This window comes from Pinus tabuliformis, chromosome 8 (genome assembly GCF_031772625.1).
Source record: "Pinus tabuliformis cultivar Carrire ecotype Pingquan chromosome 8, CPIR1, whole genome shotgun sequence".
Classification (NCBI taxonomy): Eukaryota; Viridiplantae; Streptophyta; class Pinopsida; order Pinales; family Pinaceae; genus Pinus; species Pinus tabuliformis.
The window spans coordinates 1,473,223,515-1,473,232,741 of record NC_142294.1 but is presented as its reverse complement, the minus strand read 5'-3'; positions in this window follow the sequence as shown (position 1 = coordinate 1,473,232,741).

Here is a 9,227-nt window from a genome sequence, read left to right as displayed (position 1 = left end):
CCATCTCTTACCTAACCAGGATAATGGGCTTACTTCCCATAGGAGACTTTATTTTTGAGCTACTTCATTGGTCAGGCCCTTCACAGGTGCTTTCATATGCTCTCAATCTTTATTTGGGCATAACTCTAGAAGGAGATTCAAATATCGTGATTTTTGATGTCCACCCTTGTTGCAATGGTTGCAATGATTTTTATTCCTCCAAAATTTCTTGACCTTCTTTCTTGAATGGTTGTCTTTGATGTGGCTCTAGTGAGAAAAACTTGACTTGGCTCATCCTTTTAAGCCCACCTGCCTTTCAATAGGACCTAAAACCACAATGGTTGGAATGGTGTAATGTAGCCTCAACCTGCATTAAATTAGACTCCTTACTTCTACGACTTTGTAGTGCCTTTCAAATGCACCAAAATCATCATCATAATGAGAACATGAAAATGAAGAATCACTAACATATTTATCTCAATTGTTAATTCTAGAGTGGGTGAGGATGGCATTGCTAAGCCTTCATTACATTGCAACTTTTCCAAGGCCTCTTCCGTAGCTTATATCTGACATTGCAATATTTGTTTCTCCTCTTTTGCTTCTTGTAGTAGTCTCCTAAATCCAACATTTTCTTCTTGATTTCTCTAGTGATGATGATTTGAATGGATAGAAGAAGATGGAAAAGAACAAAAATCACTTAATTATGGAGATGAAGATTCTCATACTAGAGTTCAGGCTTCTGTGATCCATATCAAGTTAGAGAAAGATTCTTTGGCGAAAATCACATGGAATATCATTTGTCGACGTGTTTCGAACCAACCAGTGTGGTTCATCGTCAGGACAAGTTGAAGAAACAAATCAAGCTCATCATGTTAAATAGTCTGAGCGGAGCCTCCAACAACTATCTTCTCTAACGGCTAGTTTGACTCTAGGACAGGGGTCAAAATTATTATATTTGTTTAATAAAGCATCATCCTCTACTTTGGATTTCTTCTTCTCTTCATTCTTTGCTATTATCTTCTCATAATATGAAAATAATCTATCTACCATGTCTGTTATCCTGAAGAAATATTGATGGAAATATTTTTCATTCTCCATTTTCCTTCTTCGTGTTGCATGTTTAATCTCTGGTTATCATTCACACTCGTAATTCACATCAGCAACAAGACCACTTTGATACAAAACATGGTCCAATATTCCTCTGATGCTAACATTATCCAAGATCTTTTCTTTAGATTATTTTAGCAAAATTGCATGAAAGAGCATGTAAAAACCATATGTGCAAATACTTAAAGAAGAAACAACTTAAAGGATATCATAAAGGAAATGCACACAAAAGTTTGATAACATATTTCTTCTAATGTGGAATATGCTTTTAGGCCCTATTTCAATAGTGGGGAGGCTGCCTAATTCTTCTCACCAAAAATGAAAATGAGTACATGGAAAAATACATCATTATATCTCCATTATTGGGAGGGACATGAAATTCATTTGCTCAAAACACAACAATCACAGCACTAGTAGGTCCATCTAATCCTCCTGAGACTTTTGATTGTAAACATCAACTACTTCTAAAAGGTGCATCACTTTCTTGAAATTCGTGCCCAAAAATTAATGAAGAATTCTTGTTTCTACCATTACCCCTCAAATCCACTGCTCAGATGCAAAAACAAACTACACCATTGTGATCCTTGCAAATGTATGGTTAAAATGAGTATAAAATTGGCTATATTCTACCACTATCATCCTTAGACCCCCAAGGGAATCTTTAAGATTCCTCATAGCATTTAAAAAGAATACTCTAGGCATATTCCTACAAAATATTCCCTATAATTTATCTCAAGAAGCATTCCTATAGTGTTCCACCTACATCAGGGTTCATCCCCTATCATGGTTCCTCACTCTAAATTTAGTTGACTGTTTCGCATGCTCCACATTTTTTCCATCCTATGGAGAACGATTTGAGGTTATTTAATATGAAACACATTGACAAACTTACCAACATCCCATCAACTTGCATAACAGTTGGCATAGTTCAATGAAGTCATTGGTTATTGGGGGGCTGGAATTCAAATGCTCGTGACTCCCATTTTTAAACATAATATAGGATTTTTAAAAATGTCATCGTAACTACCACACATATAATAAATATTTTGAAAAGTACTTTAACTACCAAACTATCCACCACACCATTCGCTTAATTGGGTTTTGCAACCAAATTGGAACCATCATGTGTGTAGTTATGTGTATTTTCATCAGTTTAAATATGTCAATTTTGTTGTTTCCGTTGGAACCATAACTGATAACCATATGGTTCCACAAACCAACATGTATACCACCACTTTATAAACCATTTGACATCAATAACGTATTTTTTTGTTACCACCAAATTTCTAACAATCATCACCTATGATACAATTAACTTCCCATTATTTATATTATTCAGTCGTTTATATAACTAAGTCTGCCATTGGAATTAATCCAAACCACCAGTTGTTGGATGTTGGACCATCCATAACATTGGACTTTCTCCCAATGTCGACATTTAAAACCAAAAATTAAAACAAACAGAGGACAATTAATGTGACAGTCCATTGAAATTGGTTGGGTTTTGGTTGGTGAACTCTTACCAAGTTTGGTGGCCCACCAACATTTTGTTTGACCGACATTGTAATAAAATCCATGAAATATATTTTGAGTTCAAATTGTCAATAAACTATCCAAGTCTTCCATAACCATTTAATTAACTACTTCCAAGTTTGGTCAGCCTAGAGGCCAATTTGACCACCCATTGGATGCAACATGGTACCATTTGATTGGTCCATGTGGCCCTAATCCATTGGGCTATTTTTCTACCTCTAATTACAGTAGGGTGTTGCCATAATTAGAAATGTTGTTAAATTTAAATCTATCTAACTTGCTTCTCCAAATTTATCTGAGGTCTACCAAATTCACCTATTGATTTTGCTGGACTGCTACATTGGCGTTGCTCCACATTTATCAAGTGCTCTGCTAAATTTTTCATTTTTTCCTAGTTTGATGAGAAATTTGACTAGGCGTAACTTTTGCATGAAAACTCGAATTGAGGCATCATTTGTGCCATTGGATTCCTTGTAAGAAGCTCCTAAATGTGATCCTAGTTTCAAAATAATTAGAAGAATTTTATTTTTGAGCCATCAAGGATCCACCTAGATCATAAATACACTATGAAGTTGGTGTAAATAAGTATTGAGGGAAGGTTTAACAACTTTAGTTACAATGATTAAATGTTGAGCTAATAACATGTCATGTGAATTTTTGAAGCATTGTTTATCCTATGTGGATGGATTATTGATGGTCTGCTTGTTCTCAAAATGGTAATAAGGGCATGGTAAATGATTATGAATGTGTGTCCATGCACTATTTCACTTCATGTGCAATGAAAAGACATAAATAAATATCTAAATATGATCTAAATGTTGAGTTCACCTATTGTGAAATATGGAAACACTCCTATAATGTCTGGTAAACAAAATATTATACCTATTGACTGAGCAACTATGTGTGCCTATAGGAGTTGTTGAGGGTCGTTGAATGCCTGGATACCTATAATATATAGTTTTATGTGAACACATATATACATGTATGAATGTATACATACTATTGAATGATTCCATGCATAAAGGCTACCTAATCCTTATCCTAACATGTACACATGTTCTAGTTTTGCAAGTTTATGAGAATTTTTAGAAAGTGGCTACTAGATAGGTGTTGTGTAATTACAATGACATTGCAAAGTCTGATTGAGAACATAAATACACAGACATGTGTTTGTTAATTTATATGCATCTTATCATTCTATTGGAAAGTATGAATTTTGCGGAAGTTATTAAGCAGATCATGAGGTTGTGTTTATTAGTTTAATGAGGACTGAGTGCCTCTCTACAACTATGTATTCTCCTGAATAGGATAGAGGTTGTGACCAACTATTATTTTAAGCTATAGGGTGCTTGTGAAGCTGAGAACCTAAATTTGATAATTTAGCCTATGTAATACCTACAAGCCTATGAAACTAGTTATACAGAGTGCCAGGAATAACACTAAGGTCATACATCCAAGGCGTAGGTATATATGTGTTTGTGTGTGTGTGTAATATTGAAGTCAAATCTTAGTAAGGCCATCGTTAAAAAGTGGTGTATATATATATACATACATACATACATATATATATATATATATATATATATATATATATATATATATATATATATATATATCATAATCTCCTATTATGCAGTGACTTCATGACCCAGAGTTTGGGGACAACCCTCGATTACGTAGCAGGGCATGTGATCTATCAAAGGGGCTAGGGGTTTGGGTGCTAAGAAAAAACCCTAAGGTGGGATAAGTGTACAGTAATGCATTAATATTAGCATGTGGATATATGACTAGGTACATAACTAGGTGGAAGAACATGATGGAGCTATGGTGGAAAGGGGAAGAACCACTAAGGCTCTAGGTGAGGAGACATGACCCTTTTCATACATATGGCCAGGTGTAAGAACTAGGTGTGGGGCCTCGTGGAACTTATGAAATTCAAGGGAGGTGGGGTGCGAGCTTGTAATGGACAACAAAGATCCATTTTTAGAAATGACAATCAGGAAAATAATGAGGCCTCCTCCCCTCTGACATTAACAAGGGGCATGAGGAGTCTTGCTTTAATCATAGTTGTTTATTGAATCATGGGAAATCAATGACCAAGAAACTGGTGGTATCTCCCTTCTGTGACATCAGTAAGGGAAGGGCAGGTCATGCTTTAATTATGGCCATTGATTTAAATTGTTGTCATGGGCCATCAAATGGTAGAGGACTGATAAATTGGAGGCCTAGGGTAAATATATAGGAGTGTTTCTAGTCAAGGCATAAATGTGACATTATTGTATATATTTATATAAATAAATGTGTGTGTGTGTGTGTGTGTGTGTGTGTATGTACAATGTGATGACATGTGACATTGGAAGGTAATGTAAGGTAAATGGTATCGAGGCATACCACTTATTTGAGTAGCACTATGTTTTAAAAAGCCTCTTCCATGTGCTTGTGTAGTGATATGCCACATGGAGACCACATGACTGCCACGTGGTAGGAAAAGTGAGGTGGTACGTTTGATCTAATGAGACTTTAAAAGATCATAAAGTACAATGCTAGAGTCTTATTGGGACTAAATTCATATCACTGGAAAAGTATTTCTGAGACAAATGTGATGATGAAACCCAAGTTGAATTTTAGAAACTTGGAAGAAAGTGAAAACAAATTACCAAATTTCCCTAACTATATGAGGGTTGTTGGGTTAGCTTAGTAAACTCATTCCTAAGTGTAAGTGTGTGTGTTTAAATAGCATATAATCCATCATGGATTCACCATGTTATCATGCCCTATGTCATCATGCCATCATGCCATCATTGGGAAATACCCTTTTTAATATCTATGGTGTGACAACAATTCTTGATGTTAATTCCCAATAAAAATTCCCATTCTACGAATTTCATCTACCACAACTCTCCTTATAATAAAAAGTACAAATATTATTGGGGGCTATTTTTCCACAATGATATGGCCTCAGGCCACGTCAACTCCACATTAGTGTCATGTATCATAATCAGGTGACATGGCCCACATTCCACCTTCCATGTTCCATGCCACATCATCAACCTATTCACATCACCTATGGAATGATATGCAACCATTTTCGTGATAGTTGTTCTTTCCACAAGTCAAGGATGGACCCTTCATCAGATGGACGTGAAGACAACATTCCTCCATGGAATGTTACAAGAATATGTGTACATTGAGAAACCAGAAGGATTTTAAGTAGTGGATCGAAGACACATGTTTGTAGGTTGAAGAATGCATTGTATTTCTTGAATGAAGCCCCCAAAGCATGGTACACACACATAGACAATTATCTGGTGAAGTTGGGATTCACAAGAAGTAATGTCAAGCCCAACCTCTAATTCAAGGTAGTCATGGTATACAGTTGATTTTAGATTTATATGTTGATGATATATTCTTGATAGGTAGTGAGACCCTAATGATTAAGTGTAAGAGGGAGTTCGCCTCTAACATCATGATGATATCAAGGTGATGTCACCCTATCACATGGAATCTTGTGAAAATGCCATGTGTCGCCCAAAATTCGATCATTTGGCCATTAAACATCAACAATTACTGTTATAGACATTTTTGTGCCTTACAGCATAGAGCATGAAATGTCAATAATCTAAGGGATCCAAAGTCCCTAAACATGTTGTTCTTACCCTTAGAGGAACAAGGTTAGCAAACCACAGCACTGCAAATCAGTTCTCCACTGAAAAACACTCAAAAACAGGTCAATTTTGGATCAAAGCAGCTGCTCCAAAGGCTACCTGCGCTGCATAGCAAGTGCAACAAGGGCTACCTGCGCTGCATAGTAGGTGCAACAAAGGCTACCTGCGTTGGGCGTACTTGGACATGTGGAGGAATCTTTTTCTCAATGTGCCAGTGCCCAGGAAGCTTCCAAAAAGACACTTGATCATAAGATTCACCTAATGATGAGTTAAGAGCTTCTAAAACTCCAAGTGGAAGACAGAAACTCCAAGTGAAGAACTGAAGAACAACTGGAGTTGAAGAGGACAACAAGTCACACATCAAGCTGACTTATCTTCACTCCAAAACTCTATATAAGGATCTCATCCCATGGGATCTAGAGGCCGGAATTTTGTGCAAAGAATTGCTGTTGGTTTACAGTGGTGAGCATTGGGTGATTGCTTGAGGGAGGTGAAGAAGAGATTTCTCTCCGTCGGGAAGGTGATGCTGGATTGGACCTCTCATGGTTGTATCACCGCCTGAACCTTACTTCCATATATTAATAAAGCATTTGAGGTTCTTCTATTCGCATGTGTTTCAATGATGTATTGTCTTACTTGCGTATTTGATTTATGCTAATCCTTGAATCAGTTATGAATGCATGCCTCTTGTAGTTTCCTTTCTTTGTCTTGTTTGCAGGATCTCGTGTAGCTGGGCCCGTGAAAAGACTTGGAGCTGGGAGCAAGCGGCAAATAGAGGAGATTGGATCGACCATTTGCGCAAGACATCGGTAAGTGGATCTCTTCCTTCTATCTCTTGCATGTCATAAAGAAGAAACTTTAGATAGCTTTGCTTTCAGCTATTGCTAAGGAACTGTAACCCTTAGAGTGGGTTAGGGTCATTCCGAGTTGGATACTTTCCCCCGCAATAGACTGGCGACTCCGCTGGGGACCGTGTCTTGTTGGTAGCTTGTGTTTATTGCTATTCATTTCTTAAACAAAGGGAGTACCGAATCGAACTTCATTCGAGTCCTTCGAATGCAAAGTAGAGGGCAGCTACTCTAGCCTAGTGCTGGGCATGTTTATGATTTGAAGAGCTGATCCACAAGGACTCTTTTTAGCTCTTTGTGATAGTGTTCATCTTCCTTTAATCATCCTCTAGTGTATACTTGACTGACAACCTCTGATTTGGCCAAAAACCACTGATTTTTGAGCAATCTGTGACCCGAAATCTGAGAGAGACGAGAGTTGTCTCATCAGTGCAGCTGCAGCAAAGGCTACCTGCACTACAACGCAGGTCCCGAAGGGGCTACCTATGCTGCATCTCAGATTGACAGTGCAGCACCTGCGCTGATCCAGTTTTGCCTTGTGCAACTGGGATTCCCCACTGTCTGTTGCCCAGTTTTCAATATTGTTTTTGCAGCCTGTTGTCAACCTGTATACCCAGCTGAAACTACTTCTCTTTGCCTTCATTCCGCCTCAGTTGTATGAAGAAACCGTGATTGTTCTTATTGTATTTCTTGCTGTCATTCACAGTTTTTCGTAGCGAAAGTGAACTAGTCTTGCGGTGACCTCTTGGATCTAGACCTGTGAGAAAGTGTCGTTGTGATTCTAAGAGCTAGTTTATTGCTGTTCATAGCTGCTTGAACATTTGCTTTCGTTATATGGTTCGAATTTCTGTATTTCTTGTGTTGAAACGAGTGAATCTTAAGGTGTTCTTTTGATTATTGGACATAAACTTGTTTGCTTCCGCTTGAAATCGAATTCGAAATTATACAACAGCTTTCTTTTTGTAATACATCAACATTAAGGAAGAAGAAAAGAAATACTTGCATTGTGCATGTGCATTTTGACAGTTTGCATGTCGATTTAGGAAAGTGCATCAGTGTGTGCTCTATGATCTGTTTGAAAAGATGATGTCTTTCTTTTCCTTCAGTAGTTAAGGTTTTCATAAGTTGAAAGAATTGAAAAAGCTTGCTTATCATTCTTAGACTGCATTTAGGAGTTGTATCATACATCACGTGGTGATCCGTAAAGGCAAACTGCTAAGCAAGATCAACCTAAAAAGAACTGAATTTATCTAACAACGCTTTGAAACATAACGAAACACAGTAGAGGTCTAGGTAGAGACGTGAACCGGTTTCATTAAACATAGTGACTGTTGATCTCTACGAAGGTGGGTGATTCCTCCTGAGGGACGATAGCACTAATACGGACATGTGCCCCCGCGTACCGTCGCGTATATTGGGGGACCCCTATAGGAACAAAGCCTTTATCCATAGGAAGCCGTGTCGGCCGCCCTACTGATCGCGATGCAGTGAACACAACATTCACGAAGATCGACCACTCGTACCGTAAAACGTATTCTGTGGTTTCGCGAAAGGTTTGGCACACCCTTGCCTAGAACTCCAGAGTAGTTTCTTTTGGCCTTTTTCAAACTCTATAACTGAAAAAGTCCATCCGAGCATTTGTCACTTCGGGCTCGTTAATACATCGAAGGAGACTAGAGTCATCTTTAGCTTTTTCTCGACTCTTAAAAAGTGAAAAAGCAAGTTGTGTCTAAAGCGTCGTCATATAAAATTCATCTTAAACGGAACATACTACCCCTGATTCCTGCGTTGATCTTAAGGTTGAGAACATGGAACACGCCAACAAAGGGATTCCACATGATGGGACCCCTAGCCCTTTCTCCTCTAGGGGAGAAGTTGGTGCGCCCCACATGGCCACATTGTCGCTTCCAGGGCTGACAATTGGCCTGCCAGTTTGGCTATTCTCAACCGCTGTAGTTCAGACCACCGCGGTTCTTGAACAGTCGAGTCAACAGTTAGACCAGTCTAGAGCTACCCTCCAGCCTTCCACTTCTTATACGCCTTCCTCCGATCCTTCTTCTTCGAAAGGTCAAGCCGCCAAAAGCGCGGCTCCCAT